Raw genomic sequence first — 26,279 nt, forward strand, 5'->3', positions numbered from 1 at the left:
CTAAGTTGGGAGGGGTTTGAACAGCTTTTAAAGATATTTGATAGTTAACGGAATGAAAGTGACGTGACTTGTACAACATACAGACATCGTGATGAATAAAATATCTAATCCAGGCAATTGCAAATTACAATGATGTAGGGGTGGGAGTGTGAATGCGTTTTCTGCATAGATACACAACCTCTGGTGAATTTGAAACGACTTATCGACGTAGGGGGTAGTATATAAACAAGTTGTTGTATATACAATGGATATTATGGTGGAGGATACAGTTCATTCGTGTTTTTCAAAAGATTTATTGTGTAAATTACAAATACTTTTGATTTAATTTATCGGTCTCATCCGCGTGCTCCTACAAAAAAGAAATTACGCAGAAGCAGAAGCAGCGGCGCCCATATATTCATGTTATAATAATTATAATACAAACAACGTTTGATCTTTGAATATTTTGCTTAATTTAATTCAATTTCTCAATAAATGAATCAATTTCTTTTGACCGAACAAATATGTTTAAGCATTTTGTACAAATATTTGGTTTAGGTTAATTAAAAAAAGTACAAGTACTGATAACATTAACGGTACCAATTTTCCGGCACCAGATGCACATTTCGACAATACATGTCTCTTCAGTGATGCTCGTGGCCAAAATATTTGAAATCCAAAGCGTATTTTAAAGATGAAGAGCTATAATCAAAAAGGTTCAAAAAGTATAGCCAAATCCGTGAAAGGAATCAGAGCTTTGCATGAGGGAGATACATTCCTTAATTTATAATAATTTCTAACATTTTGTAACAGCAAATTTTAATAACACAAAAAAATCCGTATTTTCATGGAAGTACCGAAGTACTGGCTACTGGGCTAGTGATACCCTCGGGGACTAAATGTCCACTGAAATCTTTATACTGATTTGTTTATTTGTTTGATAAAAAAAGTATTAAAATATTTGATCTTATATAGATATTGAATGTTGGAAAACTATGCTAATATAAATATGAATAATGTTTTTTTCTCTATAAATTTTGTATTTGTGTTATGTCATGATTCACATAAAAACTAGCTATGTACCTATATATTGTACTGTTTTGTTGAATAGAAGGGCCATATAGATGCTCAATATTGGTAAGTTAAGTTAAAATATGAACATTTTGTCATACAAAACACATTAAACAATAAAAGACTTTTTTTAAGAAATGTCTAATTTATGTTTTCCGTCTTTGTTTATATAAAAGTGTTCACTATATTTTTAATGTTATTTGTATCAGTTTATTTCTTAATGGAAATAAATGGGAAAAAAAGTTGATGAGGTCAAGATCACATGACATAATTATGTATATTGGCTGACAAAAATAAACACTTTCAGTAAAAGATGACGTGTAAAATCACAAATTAAATAAGAGATTTGATATAACAATAATAAGCATTTCATAACAGTTGACAGAAAAACGTAAAAGAAAACAGATATGTGCCTTGACTGATTAAAAACGTGTAACAACTATTTATTATCCTTTGATAGTCAAAAAATATTTTTAAAAAATGACCATTTCACTCAGTGGCGCTTCAAATAATTGTAAAATATTTGATTTTTTCTTAACCATCCAAGAAAACAACTAATGGTAAAATCAAAGTCATGAGTACAAAAACAGCAAAACTCGTGCCCGAACAAACAAAGCAAACCATCAATTCAAAAAATAATCAACAAAAGCTGTGTAGTAATGCAGAGTTGAGATCTTGCAGAAAAACTTCACAAAAAAGTGTTATACTGGAAAGGTTAAACAAATCGCCAGAATACAGCAATTAAGAAAAAAGACTTGTTGATACTAATTGCAACATATATTCCATAGCAAAAAACAACAACATTTAATTGTAACTTGACATAGATACTGTTAGAATTCGTTAGATAACTTCGGTAAGAAATCGATTGAAAGGTCTTGAAAAATAATGACTGTCTGTTTACGGTTGAAAATTTGAGAAGTATAATTGAACAAATATTGATAAATGAAGTCCACGAAAAAGATTTAATCTTGTTCCTATCCCTTTTAGTAAGGCGATGATGTAATGTACCTTAAACTAGTTTCCCCGTATTTTCTATGAAAATGTCCAATTTACGCACCCTGACACTTATAAATGCGGAAATCAATGAAATAAAACATGATAATGTTATTAGTTACACAGTGTGCAATTGTCCTAATACGAGAATTTATCGGGTCAATAAAATTCATATCGGGTGAGGCGACGCCAAACCCGATATGAATTTTATTGACCCGATAAATTCTGTATTAGGACAATTGAACACTGTGTAACGAATTTATCCTGATTTTGTTATATTACATATTATTGTATTCAAATTAAATTTTAGGACAATATCAACAAATATATTTTAGATATTTAATCTAAAACTGTGAAAAATTAAAAATATTATGATTAAGGCAAATCATTTTTTTTTAGGTCAATGGTATAAGGGAGATAATTTTAATTGACGTAATAAATAAGGAAGATAATTCCAATTGACGTGATAAAAAATGTACTGAAATTTATTAGGACAATATCAGCCAATCAAATTGCGAGAAATTACTCTAAATCAGGATAAATTGAATAATCATGTGTTTAAGCTTTAGTAACGCGTCAGTACAAAGAATTACAAGATACGGTTTATCAATTATAAAAAATATAATCCAGTCAAAAACATTCGAAATCATTAAATATACATATCTTTAATCTACCAATTTTCCGTTTAATATACATAGATAACCCCCGTTGTGTTTTAAATTGCATTTAGACTAATACACTTGCTGTGGAAAGTTTAAATGATGTTTTGACCTTTAACAAAATCGTTTTGAGTTATATCCTGTAGACATGTGTCAATACATCTCGAGATCCGGTTGAATCATTTTAATCTTAAAAAATATATTATACAGCTTTTACAAAATATCCTTATCTCATTTCACAGAACTGTAGAAATGTACGTTTTTCTTTCACTATGTCTTACTGTCAGCTATAGAGAAAGTACTATTATCAACAAGTGTACATGGTGTACCCCTATGGTACCAATATTTAAACAGATCTACTTACCCTTCCGGAGCACATGCAATCATCCCCAGTTTTTGGTAACTCAGTCTTTAATATTTTATGTTGTGTTCATGTACTATTGATTACAGGTTGCACGTAAATACAGCTGTTTTCAAAACACGCCTCTTTTTGGGAGCCCTTGAATATTCATAGGAAATTTATTTTCTTTACATACTGGTTCCCAGTTATGATCTCTGCGTCCCATCTCACAGAGACATAACTTGGGAATGTTACCAGTAAATAAACATGTGCATATTGTTTACATTGAAATCTTTGGTAACCTTTCATTCGAGGTAGGGGTATTTAAGAAAATTAGTGTTAGTTTTAACTATGAGAAGTTCGGGGTATATAAACTTTGAAAATATGCCGTACAGCCCTATATTTTGACCTTTGAAAAACATTGTGGTGCCTATGAACTTTCAATTCTAGGATAAGATTTTTTTTCAAAACTTCATAGTAAAAGTGGTAGAGTTTTAGCCGTAAAAGGAGTTCTTATGGAAAATTGCATTGTCAATATTTACAAAAATGCAACCTTTGGAAGTTTTTTTTTCGCCGCGTTATTTTAAACTGATGAGTTTGAATGATACTCTTGTTTCGTTCATCACTCTTTTAAGGCGGTACCTAACACTAACTCTGTAAAATCAGCTTAACGTTTTAATTACGTGGTGTTGTAAAGGGAATAATAAGCTTCTCAATGATCAGAATTGGTGTTTTTCAAACTACTATATAACCAGTGTAATCTTTCTGACAAAACGGTTGGTTCAAAAGTTTTGAAATTTTTATATTTTTGTTAAAGGGTCAAAGTAAATACTTTATCAAAATTTTATGAAAATTAAACGAGCCAAATTTATTTTAGTGAAAGTGTTTGGTACCACCTTAAACGGTTTGCTATCAAAAGCTTTGTCTAAAATAACTCACCAAAGATAGAAGGCTAATGATTTTGACGAACAATGTATTTGCCAAGTGTTTTTGTTATATTTGTGGTCTTTTTAAACGAGTAAATTCAGTTAAATTTATAATGTGTCTTTGTATTTTGTTATGTTACACTACTTTCCCATGTCAGCTTGAGCATTGTTAAGGGTTGGTAGTGATTGTAGGTTCCTGTTTATAACATTTGTTTTTCGTTCACTGTTTTGTTCGGTTATTTTATGCGGTTAAATTGTTGTCCAAGGTAATTGTAGGGTTTGGTACTATCTAACAATTTTGATTCCGCTGCATTTGTATGCACCTATCTTAAGTCAACATTCTGCAGTAAGATTAATTTGTCTGTTAGGGTGATATGTCTTCCTGCTACATTATAAACTAGTAAAATTGTATTAATGTGTGTTGGTTTAGTGCTGAAATAAAATATTTACTAAATTATTATCAATTCGTATTTTTTAACTAATTTGATTCGTTCAGGAATAGTCACATGTTAAACTATATTTCAGAAGGTAGACAGCAAAAAGCATATTGCACAGCAAAAAGCATAATGCACGGTTAGTTTTAGAATATCTAAAAACCGATATACTTTGTGACGTCATGCAATGAATTTCACGATATTGTTAAAAGTTTTATCAAAAAATATCTATGATCTATTTTTTGAAGAAAAAAATCTGCAAATACATAAGATGTATACGGTACCGATGTATATATATATATATATATATATATATATATATATATATATATATATATATATATATATATATATATATATATATAATAAAGTATATGAAATAACAACTTATTTGTTGTTGTTGTCTAGGAGACAATAATATATCTATTATATTCCAACAAAATCAAATAACGATTTTGATACAAATATGGTCAGAAATTAATAATATAACAATTATAGCCTATTTATGAAGTCAATAAGGATATATCGACCCAAAGAAATATATCGACCTCGGACTTCGTTCTTGGTCAATATACTTCTTTCAGGTCAATATATTCTTGTATCGACCTCATACAAATGCTATAATTGTATAATACCACATTGACCTTTCTTGTCTTAAACCGGCATAAATTTGCACTTGTACGTTACTTTTTATTCATCTATCCATATGTGACGTGCCTAAAAGTGAAGGTTACCTTCCTACGCTTTACGTTAGATTCATTCTTGCTTTGTTTCAATCTATTTTTCATGTTTTATAGTTCCTTTTCACTTTTAAGAAGAAAACAAGTTTAGATACATCATTTGTTCTTTTAAATTGAATAAATTATAAAACATATGTTCTTGTGATGAGTACTCTACGTGTATGCAAAAATTTAGAATGACTTGTAGCTTGAAAAATAGAACGGTAACAAATTCTTTTTATACCATGTTTTATAAAAGCATTGTACATAGATGTGGTATGAGTAACAAGGAGACAACTTTGCATCCAAGTCACAATTCATTTAAGTAAACCATTATAGGTCAAGATACGGCCTTCAACACGGAGCCTAGGCTCCTACCGAACAGCATGCTATAAAGGGCCCCAAAAATAACTAGTGTTAAACCATTCAAACGGGAAACTAACGGTTTAATATTGTGGCAAAACATAAGAAATTCTATCAGAGAAAATGTATACTGATGATCCGCTTTTTTTGACATTCCTTATAAGACTTTTACATGAACATCGATACGCTGACTACTGAATGCATGATACCTTAAATAGCTAAAATTAACACCTACTTTTAAATGTATGATTCCTAAGCCTAACAAACACGTACATGTAATCTATGTCTTTCTCTTGCCCTTTCAACATTACATAGTTACTTTTAAAGTAGTTATATTGATGCATATATGTAAACTCACGAGTTGTTGTATATACACAGGGTATTATGGTGGAGGATACTGTTCGTTCATATCTTTCAAAAGATTTATTGTGTTTTAATTACAGATACTTTTGATATAACTTATCGGTCTCATCCCAGTGCTTCTAAACAGGAGGGAATTCCACAGAAACAGCAGCCGCCATATATTTATGTCATTATAATTATGATACAAACAACGTTTGATCTTTGAATTGTTTTGCTCAATGAATCAATTTCTTTTTCTTTAAAAACGTTTTTTGACCGAACAAATATGTTCAAGCATTTAGTACAATTAATGGGTTTAGTTTAATTAAAACAAAGTACTCAAGTAACGAAATTGTTAAACTAATTTGTTTTACTTTTTGATAGAAATAGTATAAAAATGTTTGATCTCATATGATTATTGGATGTTAGAAAACTATTGTCCATCTTATGAGTTAAGCCTTTTTCAACTGATTTTTATAGTTCGTTCTTATGTTGTACTGTTATACCACTTTCCCAGGTTAGGGGAGGGTTGGGATCCCGCTAACATGTTCAACCCCGCCACATTATGCATGAATGTGCCTGTCCCAAGTCAGGAGCCTGTAATTCAGTGGTTGTCGTTTGTTTATGTGTTACATATTTGTTTTTCGTTCATTTTTTTACATAAATAAGGTCGTTAGTTTTCTCGTTTGAATTGTTTTACATTGTCTTATCGGGTTCTTTTATAGCTTACTATGCGGTATGGGCTTTGCTCATTATTGAAGGTCGTACGGTGACCTATAGTTGTTAATTTCTGTTTCATTTTGGTCTTTTGTGGATAGTTGTCTCATTGGCAATCATACCACATCTTCTTTTTTATAAATATGTATGTTTTGCTCAAGTTTTATCTATATGTTCTAGTTTTGAAGATAACAAGAGAATAAATGAAAAAAACAGGTAATTTACATTATTATAATTTTCTAACAGTTGTGAAATAAGAGACAAAACTTGCATGCTATCCTATATGTGTTTTTACCGCTGTGTCGGTCGTATTGTTTCCCCCCTTTTTAAAGTTAAGTGGTTGCTCGCCATTTTGAATATTTTCAGTAGCTTTTAAAAATATACTGAAGATTTCTCGATTATGCATTAGAAAACGTAGCTTACAGACGAAGAAAAGGGATTGAGATGTTAAGGATCACTACATTCATTTCTATATTTTCTGTTTGTTTCAAATAATATTTTTTTCTCCAAAGAGCATTTGGTAAAGGAAGCGGGTACTACTGTTTTTTGTTTTTATCTAAATGTATTTTAAGGGTTCTGAGATACTAAACAAACAATACAAATTACCTCACACTTTTTTAGTAATGCATTTATGAGTGAACCGTTGTTTGAGTAAAGGCCAGTGGCGAATATTTATGTTAACGTCCAGTCGATTCTGGAAGACCTTTCAAATAAATTATGTGTCCGGCAATAATGATGCTTTGAGTCTTGATAAGGGGTTAATAAAGCTACGTTTATTGTTTTTATAACAAATAAATATATCAAGTTTAGACAAACATTTCTATAAGGAACTTTATATTATAAGCAGTTGTTAAAAATATCAATGTTATTTAAAAATCGTTTCTTCCTTAAATATACATGGTAAAACTAATGTTCTAAATGCCTAGTTTTGTGTAAACTTAACCTACACAAGGCCTACATTGACTATTGACTGCATGGAGATAAAACATGATTTAAACTACATGTACACATTGAGTTATATCAATGGGAACGGAATTGTGTTAAGTTTACGTGTGAGTTACACTAACACAACACCGAGTTTAGGTTAATGTATACACAGCCTAATATAGTGTTGACGTTACGTCCTCGTGCATATTGCATAGTTCATTTCAGTAATTAGCATTCCTATTGTGAATATGGTGCTATATTATTTATGCTATTATTTTCTGGATAGATTAAGTGTACTCATAAAATTTCAAAACATTAGATTTCCAACTACAAAAAGAACGGAGGTAGATTTTTAAGGACCAGAACAAAATTCAAAATTGATCTGCAACTTTTGATCATATGATAATTTTAATTTTAATATGATTATAAATTATGAAGCTGGTGTAGTATTAGAGCAATAACGATGACTCTTCTAAAGACACAACGCTAGCCTACTAGACCTTTTACCTTCATTGACAGTGATGGTACATGAATTTAATATTCAGAGAACGATAATTGATATCGTCAATGACATACACCGCTTGGAGCATTATAGATTAAAAACGTCTCTTCAAAGCTTGTTTCCTGTAGTCGTCGCCTTCACGTTGACCTATAATTTTTAATTTCGGTGTCATTTGGTCTTTTATTGAGAAGTGTCTCATTGGCATTCATGCCATATCTTCTTTTTTGTATCAACAAGGAAAGACCACTCGTCAGCATGAGGAGTCAAATGTCGGTAGCTTAAAGAGACAATGATAAATTCCTGTAAGGTCGTCTATGCCTCACGGAATGTTTAACTCAAAACTATTTGTAAATTGACGAAAACACGTATGACATCAGTACCGAAAAATGACCACTAACTAGGCTGATGACAACCTTACGGAAGTAGTGCACTAGCACGTATTATGTGACAATAATTGAAAGTCGTCAGCACAATGGGACTTGATCCATGAATACTAACAACTTTAAATACAACCTCTGACCTGTTGTATTAATAACATTTATCTGAAATACACAGATGACTGTCGTTCACGATAAAATACAAACAACAGTAGTTCTTGAGCTTTTTTCCAATATATTTGATCATATCTTCAATATCAAAAACAATATCTCTTTTAATTTAAAAAATAGTACTTCGCCTATTTCATTTATTTAAAAAAATGCTATACAAATTTATTATTGGTTTGTTCTCAATAAATTTTCAAAGTTCTGAAGCACCGAAATCGTTAGACTAATTTGTTTAACCTATTACTGTTTTATGACAATATTTAATCTAAAATTTATGTAAAGTTACAGAAAACCCATGCTGATATGAATATGACTAATGTTTTGTGAATACTTTATATTTGCTTGTTAGAACTGTTCTATTAAACTCCATACATATGTTTTGTAATGGTTTGAAAAATATTAGCTAAAGAAGATGTTTAACATGTTTAAGATAGGTAGGGTTCATATCAAAATGCAAACTATTTTGTTTTAAAAGTATTGGAAGAATAATTTACCTGTCTTTTTTCAGTTATGAAGATAATAGCAGTGTCGATTCTGATGGAAGTTATAGGTAGGTTTTAACTTATTAGTAGAACTTGGATTTTTTTCTCGCAGTACTGAGTTGAAAAAGTACTATCACAAAAAAATCTCCACCGAGGAAATTTCAAAACAGAAAGTCCCTGATCAAATTCCAATATCAAACGACTGGACAACAACTGTCATATTCCCGACTTTGTACAGGTATTTTCAAATGTAGAAAATGTTGGAGTGAACCTGGTTTTATAGCGTTAAACCTGTCACTTGTAAAATACATATGGCATTAGACAGAAAAGATTTTTTGTTTGATCTGAATTGAAAGCAAACTGTCTCATGTTATTTATATTGCCTATTATGGAATAAAAAAATAATAGAACATGAAAAAAAATAAGTGGTGATATCACTTTGCTTTAGTAATGTATATGTTGGTAATATGAATTACATTGAATAATGTTACCAAATCACAGCATACGTCTTGATTATCGATGAACATATTTGAACTTATATTACCGTCTTTGAATTTCAAGGAATATCATTGGTGAAATCGAACAATTGGAAACCACATATATCATGTATATTGAATAATAGTTTTTACACATTTTTTTAAGTAGATTTGGAAACAAGTTATTGAATCTTACATTCCAGTTTGAGAGTGCGAGGGATGCCTTGAAGCGGCATTATCCTGTTCTTTTTTTTTAAATATTAGGTCAATGTGCGTATTCGTTTATAATGTTTCTATTCATACCCCTGTTAATATAAGTAAGTGGTTAATTTATTTTGCATAAAAAATACACGGTAGGGTTCTACACACATTATAAACATACGTAATTTTTTATATATATTTTTTTTATAGTTGTTTGTTTTAGTTTATGTCGGTCTCATAAGTCAAGTTCTAAAATAATTGTTACAGCTTGTTCTTATGTTGTGCTTTTACACCGCTGAAAAATGTTATGTAGTAGACGTGGTTGTGTCTGTGGCTGTCAAACACCAGGAGGCTGTCCCTCAATCCAAGTTGTTCGTTATTGTATATTTATTTTTTGGTTGTTCTGTAAACGCCAATGGTTTTAAAATTGGAATTATCTAAGATTTTGTTCTGTTTTGCTATGGTTTCATCTTAATTAGGTTGATCTTATTTCCTTTCTTTATATGATAACTAGCATGTATATGTCAATAAAACTTCGAACATATCAAACGAATTAACTAAAAGAAATATAAATATGGTTAACTCCGAAAAAACGGTGGCCTTGCTTTGCTAAACTTTCAATGTAGCGTAGCACAGACGTCGTTACTGCTGTTTAGAAGATTGTTTAAAATATAGAGGACAACATACTTCCTATCCTATATTCAAACAAAATTGCAATCTTGAATTAAGTATTCAAATCGAAAAGTGCAAAGTGTAGTATGGCAAATAATCAAAGATTTACCGTAATCTATGTATGCCTAAACAATACAAAGACAAAAACTATCTGTAGCAAACTTGGTATTTTATTATACATAATTATACTGAACAGCTGCAGACGTAGTGTCCAAATACTACTTTATTGCATCGCGATGGAAAAATATTAAATGTTTACTGAAATCTTCAGTAAAATTGCTAACCAATTTCAATCACAATGCATCAGTACGATATGAAATTAAGCTGTAGCCTATCATAACAGGAACATTTTTGTCTATATCTTTTTCATTTTCGTAGAGCATTATGTCCTTATTTTAGCTTCTACAACATTATATACCGAACCATTGACCTGGAATGAAGCTAACCAATATTGTAAAAGTATTGGACAATATTTAGTGAAAATTGATCGGCAGGGAAAGCAGCTACTTCTTCACAAAGCTTTGTTGGACATGTAAATATATATAAATTATTTCTATACAAATATGATTTGTAAATAAACAAATAAGTAGAATTTTGTTACTGTTAAGCCACTTTTCTTCGCTAAACTGTCATAATTGAGCTCGGTAAAATAATCTAAGCAAATTAAGAGGAATTATCATTTTATCAATTGTGTCCTGTTATATTTGACATCACCAACGCCTTGTTCATAGCTTAATGATATGATTCTTTTTAATGCAGTGAGAGCGTTTGACGAATTTTGACCATTTGATTCCCCTAGAAGTTAGGTTGATAATCATTTCTGTGTTAATGCACATGCTTATATCATAGGATAAAGTACGAAGTTGAAGAGCATTGAGGACCAAAATTCCTAAAGGTTTTGCCAAATACAGCTATTATAATGTACTGCTATTGAATAACTGTTTACAAAATAAAGGCAACAGTAGTATGCCGTTGTTCGAAATTCATAAATCGATTGAGATAAAAACACATCAAAAATAAGAGTAGAACTATGACACAACAGAAATACGAAATTAAAATGTAACACACACAGAAACGAACTATAATATATAACAATGGCCATTTTAATCGTGCAATAGTAAGTGGATATTTTCCCGTTTAAATTGACAAGAAGTACGAGACTATTCGTAAGAATTTCCGACACCACATAGCAAGCAAGTATGAGGGGGAATACCGTGCATACAGCAAGTACAGGACTTCATTTTTAGATCATATTTATGTATGTTTCGTTGAATAACTTTCATATCATTTACATTACAAAATACTCGTTTCAAACGACTTCAATGATACACAAGGGTACTATTTTTTTAATCATTTTGATGTATATTCTTCTTGCAAGAGATCCTGACTTTGATGAAATTTGGATAGGACTGCATGCTCCTGATCTACTTCGACCAACTTATCATGTATGGACGAACCAATGTTATCCAATCATCCTTATTTTGTTTGGAGTTCAAGTTCCACTGTATTCAAACTGGTCACCCGGATTAAACAGTGGTAATGACGATTTGTGCACTTATATGAAGGTGGAAGACGATAGCATGTATTGGCTTTTAGGTGAATGTGGGTCAGACGCAAAACCATTTATGTGTGAATCCGATACTGGTATGATCAATTATTGTTTAGTTTTACCTGGTAAATAATGTTTGAAATTTATTTTGGAGACAAAACCACCGAAAACGGTACTTAATTAATATACCTTTACGATAACACTTGTGTCTCTATTTCATTGATAATTTGTTCCTTTTTGCATCCATTGTGTATACAAATTGAATCAACGTGTGATTGCCTGTGATCTCAGTAGATGATTGGATACGTTTAATGGTCACAACCTTTATCAGCACACTGAATGCAAAACATGCTTACAGGTGTTAATGAAATTGACAACTTTGGGGAATGTGGAAGGTATTCTTAGGGTGATTTTCGTTTAACAAAATATGAAAATCAATATGTTTATCATTAAAAAAAAAACAGATTCTTTCATAGATACTCGTGTATTATCAGATTTATCCAATCTCTATAGTTAAATCATAAATTTTATGGTCTTTTCCTAGGCTCGGATTTTAAAAATAATAATTTTACTGTATCGATTGAATGAATCTGATAATCCAATGATACCAATGTAAAAATCCATATTCATTTGTCTGAAAAGGTTGTATAAACACGTGTGTGTGGACGTCTCAGTTGATGAAGGACATACAATCAAATACATTATTGCATCGTTGATGACTTTATTTTCTGTAAGAGTATGGCAGAAGTTAAAAACAAATGTGCATCTACTGTTATTGAAAGTCTATTAATCTAGATTGATGCGATGTGTTTCAAAACAGTATTATGCTTCCAACGATTTTGACTCTAAGATATATATATATATATATATATTAAATAGAAAACTTCCTCTCTGTAGTATTTGTTTGTTATTTTTGTTACAAAATACCGAAATAATTCAAGTATACTGTGACTCAATCTACTTGAGTTATAATGTTAAGTAATGTAAATTCTCAAAAAAATTATTTCATTTCTATGAAAATATCATTTTTATAAACAGAACATACACGTCCAATATTTAATGATTCAAAACAATCATCATCTTTTTCTTAATAAAGGATATGACAGGTGTCAGGTGAATGGTTATCAAAGGTATCAGAATTATAATTTTATACGCCAGACGCGCGCTTCGTCTACATAAGACTAATCAGTGACGCTCAGATCAAAATAGTTATGAAGCCAAATAAGTACAAAGTTGAAGAACATCGAGGACCAAAAATTCCAAAAATGTTTTGCCAAATACGGCGAAGGTAATCTATACCTGGGATAAGACAATTCTTAGTTTTTCGAAACATTAAACGTTTTGTAAACGATTTTTTAAAAGAAAATTACCTTATAATTGATATTCATGTCAACACCAAAGTGCGCACTACTGGGCTGGTGATACACTCGTGGACGAAACTTCCACCAGCATTGGCATCGGCCAAGTTGTGTAAATAGTTATCAAAGAGGCATGTAATTGACACTAGTTTTCTCAACTCATCTGACACGTGAGATTTTCACATCAATTGTCGTCCATCATTCGTCATCCGTCGCTGTCTGCTAACCTGTACAAAGACATTCTTCTCTGAAACTACTGGACCTGTACCTATTGCCTATAAATGTCAAAGCTTGTTGACGACTTCTAATAGAAGTTATTTCCTTTAAATGATAATTTGCCAATTTTACTAGTCTCCGTCTGTATCCTAAGATACCTTCGTTTCTACGTCTCCATGTCTCCTTGCTGGCTTTCAAATGTTTTTTTGCGTTCCTACTGCATGTACTGTAGGTAAATCCAATAAGGAAGTCGGATGTAGAAAATACAAATTATCATATCTTCATTTACAAACAATGGCCCGATATTACTTCTTACGAACTGTGGGCCTATGCTAGAACCATTTGTCAGTTATCAGTGCTTCAGTACTTAAACAATGTAAAGCTTCTGTTTGTAATTCCCCGTTGATGAATTAATAAGTTAGTATCAGAAAAATGTTCCAAATCTCTCAGTTTAGGTCGACCTTTGATATTTTTTTGTATTTAAGTTGTGTCCCCTATGGGCGTAGAGCTTTTAACGTTTTTATGGTATATATGCATACCTTGCTTTTAAATGTTTGAGTTAGAGCATTCCTGATGAATATGAATTAAACAAACACACTACAAAAGTAGGTAATTTATTAAGTTGATGTAGTTTGTAACTGGATTTGTTTGTTTTTCTTTCTTAATCGATTAATAACTTTAGAACATCAGTATACTAGTATTGCTTTTATTTGTATTCACTGGTATGATGTTTTTTTTCAGCTATATGTAATTCTGGAATTTCCTATGATATTGAAACCGAGAGCAAGGTAATCGATGGAATGAGTGGATACACTAAACTAGATTTTGGAACTGCACAAGATTGCAAAGATTTTTGCGATCCTTTAAACTCATGCTGAGGCTTTGCGTTTACCCCTTCTGTACCTAAATGTGTTATGCATGATGTCTTTGACGATCCGTTCCGATTAGAAGATAATCAGATTTCTGTTTTAGCTGAGGATCTATATATCAAGAAATGCTATTTTGAATGTAAGATATTTATCTTTTATTTTAATTTAAAATGTGAGTATGTGAATAAGGAAATTGAAAAAGACATCGATAAGTAAACAAACACAAATCATCAAAGATAAAATCAATAAAGAAATGATATTAGCACTGTATCCAATTAATAGATTTATTAGAGATATATCGCTCGTTATCAACTTGATTTATTTCAAGCGTTCGCCGATTTTTTTTTATTACTATCTATCTTGAAAAACAGGGTTGATATCAGATGATATCACATTTTTGCCAGTTGTTAAATATACATATCTACCATGTCTACTGGTCAACACTCTCGTTGTGTAAAAAAACAAAAACGCTAAATGTTGATCCAGTATTTTGCACACACCAGTATGACGTCGTATGTCATTTTCCAATGTCAAACTTTCACATCAGACATTTTAAGACTATTTGTTCGCTTTAGAATGTAATAAAATTTGACACAAAGAAGAATGTCAGGTGAAAAGTATGAGTAATTTGTATATAATTGAAGAAATCACAATGTATGTTGCCATAGACGAACTGTACATCACCTTAACCTTTGAAAGTCATCATTGAAATAAAAATAACCCAATTGAAGTGCCCTTATATTTTTTTTGTATGCTGGATTAGCCATTTAAGTTATAATTAACGAAAATGTACGTATCACTTTCTCGTATCGCATTCCATCCTTTGTGATACGAGAAACTCTTGCAAAAAATCGATAACAGGCCACAATAATTAGAGGATGTATAATAATAACACAATACGGTACACATTATATTTGTTTAAAATTGTTATATAGTCTCACAGGGTATTCACAGTTAATTAAATAAAAAAAGGAAAGAGGGCCGAAAGATACCAGAGGAACAGTCACACTCATAGATCGAAAAAAAAACTGTACGCCATTGTTAAGAAAAAAAAGACACAGGGACAAATAATAGTACGAAAGACACAACATAGAAAACTAAACACTAAGCCCCACGAACCCCATCAAAAGTTGGGGTGATCTCAGGTACTCCGTAGGGGTTAGCAGATCCTGCTCCACATTTGGCCCACTTCGTGTTGTTCATGTTATTACAAACCCAGTAAATAGTCCAATTCGAAAGATCACATTCGTGGTGAAAAGGGAAGTGGATTGTAGTTTCGACATGAGGAACATATCCAATTTCATTTTTGAAAGGGTTATTCCATAACGGTCAACAATCTCATGATGGTGTCCGAAAAGATGGTTTACCTTCTTTTAAATGTTTACCTTATTTTGTAATTTCTACAAATAATATAGAAAACATGAATGAAGAAACTCAATAGTAAAATAACAAAGATACCGAATGGAAAGTGCCAAGTCAAATCGCACAAATCAAAATATCAAACACATCAAACGAATGGATATTACAACTTTAATCTGCCTGACCTGGTACATGCATTTTCTCATATAGAAAATGGTGTATTAAACCTCGTTATTTAGTTTAATTTCTAATTTTTTTGACAGTCGCATACAATTCAATATCAAAATGCATATAAAAAATCAGGGTGTTTTTTTTTTTGTTTTTAAGTAAATGAAGACACTAATGTCTTGATTGTACCACCGTATGATAGTTGTGGATCTGTTGTTATAAGTGATTGTGTTTTATGTGTTACAACCACGGAGCAGGCAACAACCACGGAGCAGGCAACAACCGAATATCTAACATCAACACAAAAAGAAACAACTTCTGTGAAAGTGACAACTGCAGATAAGACAACACTACCAGTAATAACTGATATGACATCTACTGAAGATGTGGTATCGTCTGATCTTCATACAACAAGATCTGAACTCGATATCATATCAATATCGAAATCTTCAACTGACCCAACAACAAAAAAAAATTACAACAATTAGCACAGGTAAAGAAAAGATACATTGATAACGAATAATATTTATAATTAATGCATCTTAAAATCGAATCAATAAGAAGGTGAACTAATAATTGTTATTCATAGAATATTTCTACGTATGAAGGTGCTTTGGGTTAACAGTACTAGTGTTGAATTATTAAATGCCGTATTCATGGTTCATGATTATGTTTATAACTTTTTTTTTCAATATGGCCTACGAACAAAATAAAACGTTCTCATTGAGAATTTTTGGCATAACACAGTCACCTGGAAATAGAAAAGAACTATTGTGCTGCAGATCAGTGTTTTCAAATTTGTTCACCACTTATCAATTAAGTCAATGTAAAAATGTCCGTGGATTTTAATTCATTAAGTATTCATTGAAATATCATTAAGGACAAGTGTATAAAAAGTCTTTATACATGCAGACTAAATGCAGATTTTTAAACAATATAATAACTTTTTCAGGAACGTTTGGTTCAATATTACACTTATACTAAACAGTTCAATAGAATGTGTCTTTAAATACTTTTAATTTATTTCAGTTAAAAGACCATACTGTATCTGCACGTGTAGTAATGTAACTGAACAAATTTCATTGGAAGAAAGTATCAACGAAATAGTAAATGAGATTAAGGTTGACGAATCAAAAACATCATCGTATATAAGAAAACACACTTCTGCATGGGATTCACGAAAATCGTCTGCAAGTATTGGATTTGTAGGCATTGCCATAATGATTTCAATTGCATCTTTGCTAGTGTGTCTAGACAGTGCATCGCTTATATTTAGAATTTGTGGTCTCATTAGGAAACTGTGTACCAGTTGAAACACCGACAATGAAAATGGAAAGTAAAACAACTGTGGATTAATTTGTTTTTTCGTGGATATTTGATTTCGTGTTTTTTTTCCAAAGTCTGCAGACAAGCGTATAGAACATTTGTTATTTGTTTTACATTTTATTTCGAGGTTAATCTATACTCATGAAATCAAGGAAAATTGGAATCCAACGAATGATAATAAATTCATAGTCTAGTCAAAAAAGGCAGAGATAACAGTTATATATTAAAAAAGATTGTTGTCACCAAGAAGACTTTGTCGATAAACAGTATAAACGACTGAACTCTTTTGACGATATCAGATTAAAATCCTTTCCGATATTAGATTAAAATCTATTTGTCACTTTTACGTCATGTTTCCTGTGGTGGAGTGTCGCTACGTATAAGCAGTCATATTACATCTTATTGTTTCATATATACATCGACATCATCGTGTCCATTATTTCAACGTTTAATGTTCTTTTAATAAGGGGGGTCTTTAATGGTAATATAAACAATATAGCTCACCACGTTTCGAAGGTCATATTCACCATTGGCTTTCAAACTGGTGGTCTGAGCGCTATTAATGAAAGTGAATCCAGAACATTGGATTGACTAGATTTGAAATAACACTTTTAATTAACAAACCCGAAGCCATATTTACCATTTAAAGCTTGATTATCTTGTTCAAGATATGAATTTAAGGTACCGTTACAAAAATGTTCGGCCCAATTAGATTGTAACATAGGAAACAATCGGTCTAGATATTTCATAAAATTTAAATAAATTTCTTTCATTTTTAAAGTTTTCTAATGACAAAAAAAATGAAATATTTAACATCTATTTTTTACAACCAACAACAACAACAACAAATTTATTAGAGTCTCACCTCCTTAAAACATTTGATATAAAACACAATTTAATACTAACAGATCTATTTATAAAAGAGCCACTTTAAAAAATAGTTATGAGAGACTGTAAAAACACAGATTAAAATGCATTTTTATTTCATCTATAACATATATCAATACATCTTATCATAAAACACTGTACTATAAAAAACAATTATGAAATGAAAACAAACAACATTATATACACTTATTACGAGTATAAAATACACTTTCTCGTAAAAAGTACTTCATGACAGATTTTGGCTGAAAATTATTATAAAACATAAATAAAAACTTTGCAATTGCATTACATATGTTTTGGTTCATTTTTTTCCAACCTTGGCATTTTAGAACAGATAACGCAAGGAAAATTACTTTTATACCTATTTTTGTTTTGTAGCAAGTAAACGAGTCCTGCATATTTCTGAAAGCAATCATCGTATTTTATATTCAAATTCTATGGTCAGTAAGAGGCATTACTTAAACAAGTACATGAAGTAACATATAAAAATACCAATATATGTTATTTTGAAAACAAGGCTATTTTAAATATTACTTTAATTAGTAACTTTTTTAAAGATTATTTTTTTAGGGGTCCAACGATACAGATTTTACTAGCTTTAACAAATGTTCACGGTCATCTGGTTATTTATTCTATGATATATAAATGTTAATCTTTTTGAAACACTTATTGCCTTTCTGACGCACTTTTCTCTCATATCAATGCTTTTTGGTCAAAGATTGGTCTCTTGAGACTATCACAATAAAAAAATTCTCAGAAATGTTGAAGCTAGTCAGATATTAATAGAAAGAAATTTGTGAATTAAATAAGACTTGAGGTTATTTGTGATTTGTAACCCTAAAGTTTTACATGTACATATGTTTCTTAAATAAGTTTTATTTTACATTCTTTCAAAGATGTATAAACTAATTCATTCAAGTAATATATATTTTTTTAATTAACCATTTAGGGTTGTAACAGAATCGACTTGCTCCATACGTTTAACTATAGTTTTGGTTTTAAAAACCACATTTTGACAAAATAATAAAACAAAGTCGATGTAATTGTATCTACCGTAATTATATCGAAGCGCTTTTCGAGATTTAACTTCACCAGGAACGCTCAAAGTGAATGATTGAAAGATGATGATGTATTAAAAACCAATACAGTTGAACATGTAAATGGACCTTTTATAGCTGACTATGCGGTATGGGCTTTGCTCATTGTTGAAGACCGTACGGTGACCTATAGTTGTTAATGTCTGTGTCATTTTGGTCTTTTGTGGATAGTTGTCTCATTGGCAATCATACCACATCTTCTTTTTTTATATTAAGCACCATATGACAAAAAAATACATATGAAAATTGCCACATCATCTCAGGTGAACTAAGTTTCAGGTATTTGAAATCTCAGTTTGTTTACAGTTTAAAAATTTATAAACGGACAATTAAAGTATTTTTGTGTATATATATAATGTCGGTATCGTAGTTCTGACTACTGAGCTGAATTTGAGCAATTTGTGTTTTCGCATTTTTTATAACACGTTCTACATTGATAAAAAAAGAAATATATGGTACAAATCGTGTCACTATCAAAGATCTAGCTTCTGATAACATGATAGCCTCGTTGTCCTATGGTTAACCAGCAGGCGTTACACGACAATTACTGACAATACCATCAATGGTTCGTAGTTTGATAATAGAAATCAATAAGGGAAACATACTATGACCTAAGTCTGAAATACAAATAATGTACGACTATCTTCAAATTATAGTGTAAACAACATTCGGTTTTTGTATTTGTTTCTATATTTAATTCAACAAAAGAATCAATACATGTTTTCGTTTCAAACAGTTACTTGACCGAATAAATGGGTTAGAATACTTTTTGCAAACTATAGGTTTATGAAAAAAAAAAAAATTACAAAAGCCCCAAATAGTTTGTTTAACTTATTGAAATAAGTATAATTTAACTATCGAAATGTTAATACATATTGATTTTATGAAATCTTTGATGACATGAATATGAATACTGTTTTTTGTATTATGTTTTATGCCCTGCTTTACAAGCAAAAGTAACTAAGTATACACCTTGATATTGTAATGTTATGATATATATTTTACGGAGAATTAGGATGTTTAAGATGGGTAAGTTTCATATTAAAGTAAAAACAATTTTCTATTGAAAAAATAAAAAAAATAATAATAAGATTCATTGATAGGAAAAACAGAAACAAAAGCGTCATCTCTAAAAGAAAGTAGAACATTTTTTTCCTGATGATTGTATTTAGCATTGATATGTAAAAATAAGTTCAAATACATTTAAGTTTAAACAAACGACCATTTCACTAAGTCAAATATAAGTAATTTTTTAAAAAAGCGAATTGGTCCACAATCATCATTAAGGTTTGTAGTTTAAAAAATATGTCCGATGACCCTGCCTGCAAACCAAGATGGCCGACATGGCTAAAAATAGTACATACGGTAAAATGCAGTTTTTGGCTAAATTCTCAGAAACCAAAGCATGGTTAGCAAATCTGACGAAGATAAATTTGTTCGTTAGGTCAAAGTCTAGTTGTCCTTAAATTTTCAGACCAATCAGGCAATACGTTGTTGGATTGTTGCTACTGAATTGGTAATTTTCAGAAAATTGTGCAGCTTTTGGTTATTATTTTAAATATCATTATAGATAGAGATACACTGTAAACAGCAATAATGTACAGCAAAGTAAATCTACAAATAAGTCAACATGATCAAGATGGTAAATAAATCCCTTAAGAGTTATTGTCCTTTATAGACAATTTAAATGAATTTTCATAAATTTTGTAATTTTTGTAATTTTTTATTCGTTTATAATATGCACATAGACCAAGGTGAGCGACACAGGCTCTTCAGATCCTCTAGTTGTACAGCCTTATATATCTGAAAGTGCAGCATGGCAGAGTTTTGAGTTTTACACATTTTATAGTTTATGATTGAACTAGAAGACACCTGCGAAATCGCGGGCATTCAGAGCGTGTCTGGTTGTATGTATGTTAAGTGTTGAAAGATGAGTTTTCGTGTGTGTGTTACATTTTAATGTTGTGTCGTTGTTCTCCTCTAATATTTAATGCGTTTCCCTCATTTTTAGTTTGTTACCCCGAATTTGTTTTTTTGTCCATAGATTTATGAGTTTTGAACAACGGTATACTACTGTTGCCTTTATTTTTGTAAAAAAAATAATGAAAGGTATTAAAAGTCATAGGAACTTGGGGACCGGACAATTTTTCTTCTACCCTTCTTCTTTTTTTCCAAAATTCCCATTTTTTTTCTAATTATGAAAGGTATCAAAAGTCACAGATGCTTGGGGAAAGGACACTTGTTTTTCTATCCCTACTCTTATTTTCCCAATTTTTTCCATTTTTTTGTTTTCTGTTTATTTCAATATGAACATACATCTACTTTATTATGAAGATTCATTACTATAAAGGGAGTGTGTTTGCTTTTACTATCAATTCTCAGTTTACTAATCAATCCACGGTGGTCATTGCTATAGTATGTAGACCCTTTGAAGTTACTGATAAACTGTTTTACTATAAATAAAGTGTATTTGCTTTTTTAATACTATCAATTCTCAGTTTATTAATATAGATCCACTGCGGTCATTGATATATTACATAGACCCTCTCTATTCAATAAGCTCTGTGACCGTCGTGAATAGTAAACTTGAAAATGGTAGCAGATAGCAAATACACTTTATTCATGTATCAAAAAAGTATACAGAAAAACAGAAACCGGAAGTATATTCCGACTTAAAATTACGTCCAATGACGGAACAATATCCGGACGTCTTTTTTTTTCTCTCAATATAACCCAAACTGAATAAGCATAAGAATGGATGACAAATGCGACTATGCATGGTATCTAGAGGACACAGAGGCATGATGAATAATTTATTGTAGAAAGAAAAGAAGCGACACACAAAATGAAGTCTTCTCGTTTAATAGTATAGAAGAGATAATTACTGACTATCTATTAGCGAAATAAGTATAATTTTTAACTACCTTTCGTACCTGTTGTTCGGTTACTGTCGTTTGTTGATTTTGTTCATAAGTATCTTTCGTTTCTCGTTTTGTATATAAATTAAACTTTTTTTCCCAGTTGAATTGTTTTCCACTTGTCATTTTTGGGCCCTTTGTAGCTTGATGTTTGATGTAAGACATGGCTCTGTGTTAAAAGCCGTAATTTGACCTACAAATTTGAACTGAGAATGAAAGTTGTTTCATTGGCACTCATACCACATCATCTTTTATATATTATGTAGATACGAGAAATCTTCATTCTGAAATTGTTTTCGTCGTCTTGTTTTTCATGTTTGTGCCTATCTAAATATTTAAATGTGTTTTATTTTATTATCAATGCTCCAATTTAAAACATAAATTGTTTCCCGACAAATGATTAACTATACCAACTCTGATGAGCTGTGTGACATGCATGTGTTTGAGTAACGAAGTGATAGTCGGTGCATCTTATATCAGGATTTTAATTACGTCTTCAACATTGTTCAAGGGTATTATCAGCCTAATAGACAACTTGCTATGCTTGCCTGAAATACCATTTATAAACAAAAGTTCTAAGCAATGTATGGTTTTCAATGATCGTTAACTAATTCAGGTCTGATATGACCTTCCAAATAAGCTGATTATAGATACCAGAGTTGAAATTTTGTTATTGCGCTTAATGCCCCTTTCGTCTACAAAAGACTAATCAGTAACGATCGAATAAAAGAAAAGTTTAAGGCAAAACTAAAGTACGAATTAAAGAGCATTGAGGACCAAGTGTTTTGATGAGATAACCGCAAAAAAGCTTAAATTATATCATACGCGCAAGTTTTGATAAGCAAACGCTTTCAAGACATTTCGTCATAATAATGAAACATGTTTTTATTATTATCTCAAGTTTTTCCTTTTCCCTTAAACATGCCTTTGTGTTTCTTGTCATTGCATTGCAATATAATTTGTTCAAAAAGAGGGACGAAAGATACCAAAGGGACAGTCAAACTCATCAATCTTAAACAAACTGACAACGCCATGGCTAAAAATTAAAAAGACGAACAAACAACAGCACACACGACACAACATAGAAAACTAAAGAATAAACAACTCGAACCCCACCAAAAAACTAGGGGTGATCTCAGGTGCTCCGGAAGGGTAAGCAGATCCTGCTCCACATGCGGCACCCGTAGTGTTGCTTATGTGATAACAAATCCGGTAAATAGTCTAATTCGGTAGGTCATGGTTCAAGTATAGTGAACCATGTCCAAGATCCTTGTACTATACAGAGAGATGCTGTTGTAATTATTTATTGAAATATTTATTTGCAGTAATGAAGCTAACAGCAGTGTCGATTCTGATATCGTTTAAAGGTACACAATTTGTCAAAAATGTAGTAAAAATAATTGAATTTTTTTGATAGTACAGAATAGAAAACTAGCGTACTAATATATATAAAAAGGTCAATTTTTCTTTTCACAAAAAATACTACTTTGCAAATTGAATTTACTGAAATTAATATAAGTAAGATGCCTATCATTGTTACATATGAAAAAAAAGATGTAATATGATTGCCAATGAGACATCTCTTCACTAGAGACAAAAATGAAACAGAAATTATAGGTCAAAACTATAGGTCACCGTATGGCCTTCAACAAGAAGCAAAGCCCAAGCCGCATAGTCAGCTATAAAAGGCCCCAAAATATCAATGTAAAACCATTCAAACGACAAAACTTACGACCATATGTATGACAAAAAATGAACGAAAACAAATAAGTAACACAAACCAAACGACAACCATAATATTCTAGTTTTATTATCTCAATGAAGCAATTCAGATACAACTTATATTTTACTGGTTTTACACAAGCCGAGTTGTTAAAACGACGGTACTGGCAATACGTATGTTGTGATAATGAACCTCGTTGTAACAAAAGTTTAACTTCACTGCATTGTAAAAAAGTGATAATTTTATTTTCCTGTTTTGGGAATTTTTTTTTCAATTGTTCAGATACTATACAAGTAAATCAATTGAGGAGCATAGTTTTTCTTAATAATCCTCATCGATTTTATGAGGTTTTTTTAAGCGTACAAGATTTTTAGTTTTTAATTTTGTTTAATCATGTTTAATGTAAAGGCTATGTGTTGGCAAACATTACTTTTATATATATACCTATGTAAACTAATTTTACACTATTTCCAAATTAGAATTATAACAGCAATCTGAGAATTTGTATCGTCTACTGATGATTTATTCTGTAAGACACATATCTTCATAATGTCATTACATTTATGAAGACAACATATTTTAATTTCAAAGCTTAATTCGAACTTTCAGAGTAAAGATACATTTGAATCTTTAAAGGAAAAAGGATCATTCTTATAAAGCGATGTTTACTTTTCAGATCAATCTGTCCTGATTTCAGCTTCGACAACACTATTTATTGATCCATTAACTTGGAACGATGCTAACAAATATTGTAAGAGTATTGGACAAAATTTAGTGGCTATTGCTCGACAAGCAAAGGAAATCTATTTACAAAAAGCTATATTGGACATGTAAATATAAAAGTATTTTAATTTCTTTAAATTAAAGTAGGGTTATTTTAAATTACAGAATTTTGTGTATATCTCGTAAAAGTGTAGGATATATGGGTAATATGGTACCTTTTAAATGGGAAATGAAAATAAAAGAAAATTGGCTTCCTTCATATTTCATTTTCAAGTGCATGTTTTACCTCTACAGATAAAAAATCAAAACAATTTGGGTTGTTCAATTATAGTACAGTGAGCTAATTTTGACTCAAACGGGGAAACCAGGCAATTGTCGGTCAATTTTTTAACTCTGCATGAAAATTGTTATTTTCTCGCATTCAAATTAATTGACAAATCGGCTTAGTTTTTATATTAAATAATTATGTAAACAAGGTATGCGAAAAAATGCCGTTCAATGTTCATTCTGTTTATTTTTAAATTGCACTTTGCAAGATTTTACCATGCAATTGGAAATATCAAGGAATAAAGATGGACTTGTTTTATTATAAACCCAAACAAATGTTTTTTTAACAAATAAGAATTCAAAAAAGAGGGACGAAAGATACAAAAGGGACAGTCAAACTCATAAATCTAAAACAAACTGACAACGCCATGGCTAAAAATGGAAAAGACGAACAAACAACAACACACATGACACAACATAGAAAACTAAAGAATAAACAACACGAACCCCACCAAAAAACTAGGGGTGATCTCAGGTGCTCCGGAAGGATAAGCAGATCCTGCTCCACATGTGGCACCCGTCGTGTTGCTTATGTGATAACAAATCCGGTAAATAGTCTAATTCGGTAGGTCACATTCATAAAAAGGAAGGGGATTGTAGTTATGACGAAAGGAACATATCCGATATCATTTGTGAAACGGTTATTCCATAACGGTCAACCAACTCGTGATGGCGTCCTTAAGAAGACAAATTATATAATTTCATCAGCTGCTGAATTGTTATGTTTGACATTTTGAGGTAGACTATTATTGGACCGGTACATCTTATATCCGGATTTGAAATATCTGCATTTGAATTTAGCAAGATTTTTAGTATTGACCGTGAATAAACAAATATTGAAATAATACAAATTTAAGTGTCAATATACTTTAAAATAGAAACAAATCTTTAGATACATAAAAAAAACATTTTTAAAACCCGGGATCGTAATAACCCATATGTAATTTATCATTATATACGTATTATAATTTAAATAGTTTTTTTTTAGAAATCCCAATATAAACGAAATTTGGATAGGATTACATGTTCCAGATTCAAAACAACCAACTGATCGTGTATGGACGAATAACTGTTTTCCGCCATATTGGTTCGAAAATTGGTCACCTTCTTTGAATATTGGTAACGGTGATTTATGCGCATATGTGGAAGTAGAAAGTGGAAGCATGTATTGGTTTTTAGCTGAATGCGGAACAGATACAAAACCATTTATATGTGAATCAAGCACAGGTAGTTTTAACCCATCGATATTTGTTCATTTCCTTATTTCGTGTATTGTCATTGGTTTATGTGTAGACAAGGTGTTGAAATGAAGTTAAAAACTAATGCTTGTTTACAGTAAAACTTGTTCATATGTTTGTTAAGGAACTTCAAATAAACAATGACCTTTTTTTGAATCTTTTGGAAGAAAGT

General features: G+C 30.9%; 1 long non-coding RNA gene across 1 annotated transcript; it reads left to right on the forward strand.

Annotated features, from left to right (window-relative positions):
- The first annotated feature begins 11,732 nt into the window (after positions 1-11,732).
- On the forward strand, positions 11,733-16,350 carry LOC139487070 (uncharacterized). Its single transcript, XR_011655736.1, has 3 exons — positions 11,733-11,992; positions 14,213-14,479; positions 16,027-16,350. It is a non-coding gene; the product is annotated as an uncharacterized lncRNA (long non-coding RNA).
- Positions 16,351-26,279: the final 9,929 nt, after the last annotated feature.

The sequence above is a fragment of the Mytilus edulis genome, chromosome 8 (genome assembly GCF_963676685.1).
Source record: "Mytilus edulis chromosome 8, xbMytEdul2.2, whole genome shotgun sequence".
NCBI lineage: Eukaryota > Metazoa > Mollusca > Bivalvia > Mytilida > Mytilidae > Mytilus > Mytilus edulis.